We start from the raw sequence: 980 nt of genomic DNA, 5'->3' as shown, positions 1-980 counted from the left end.
CATCTCTGATGAATCCTTGAAATTTGGGATGTTTTACTAAGGTAAGTATACTAGTTTCAATTACAAGCATCATAAATTACCATAAACATGTACTAATGGCTACCATCATGGAACTCCAATTAAAGGTGACCCCAGGCATAATGGGACTGGGTGGCCAGAGGAAAGATTCTTCCTGCTGAAAACAAGCCTAATACGACTGTGTGGGAGCTTGGCAAGATTGGATCCAACAAAGCTTCCTGGGTCCTGTGAGTGCAGATGCGATTCCAACCTGTGACTACAGCTGCTGCTCAGGCAGAGTGCATGCCACTGCCTACCTCACCTTCTTTTATGTGGGAGAGAAAGAAACTTCTCTCTTGGTCAGTCACTCTGTTATAACCAAACTTACTCCTAAATGATACATTATGCACTTTAAAAAACACTCAAAATCATGCTCGCTTTGGCAGCAGATATACTAAAATTGGAACAAGACAGAGAAGATGAGCGTGGCCCCTGTGTAAGGATGACATGCAAATTCATGAGGTGTTCCATAGTTTAAAAAAACACACTAAAAATCTAGATAAGTATAAAGAAGTACAGTGGTAGATTCTTGAGATTGTTAATTCTACTAAGGAAATTGATCTAGACTATCATATACTTCTGTTGCAATCATCTCCATATCAATGCATGAGTAACTTTATGTTGGAGAGAAAAATAAATTCTTAAATTCTGAAGAGAACATAGCAAGTATACTTTTAACTTTCTGTTAATAGGATAAATGTGTAAAATTTACTAAATAACAGTCTGTTTTTTTCCTCAAATATGTACGTTAAAAAAGAAAGACAAATGATTTGAAAAAAATTTTTATCTGTTTAAATATCAAGTAATTTAAAATATATCAAAACAATTTAAACAGTAACCAGCCAGTCTCCCATTGCTCAAATGGTTGCCAATATACAAAGCAAAAGAAAAAACAAACTACTGCCCTGGAGTCATTGCTGACT

At 35.7% G+C, this 980-nt stretch overlaps 1 non-coding gene across 1 annotated transcript; it reads left to right on the top strand.

Annotated features, from left to right (window-relative positions):
• The first annotated feature begins 427 nt into the window (after positions 1–427).
• Positions 428–534, top strand: LOC115869796. Its single transcript, XR_004046380.1, has one exon. It is a non-coding gene; the product is annotated as a U6 spliceosomal RNA (small nuclear RNA).
• Positions 535–980: the final 446 nt, after the last annotated feature.

This window comes from Echinops telfairi, unplaced genomic scaffold (genome assembly GCF_000313985.2).
Source record: "Echinops telfairi isolate 266 unplaced genomic scaffold, ASM31398v2 ScPeMD7_49;HRSCAF=173, whole genome shotgun sequence".
NCBI classification, from domain to species: Eukaryota; Metazoa; Chordata; class Mammalia; order Afrosoricida; family Tenrecidae; genus Echinops; species Echinops telfairi.
The sequence above is the reverse complement of the archived record's forward strand: the minus strand, read 5'-3'. Positions and strand labels throughout refer to the sequence as shown.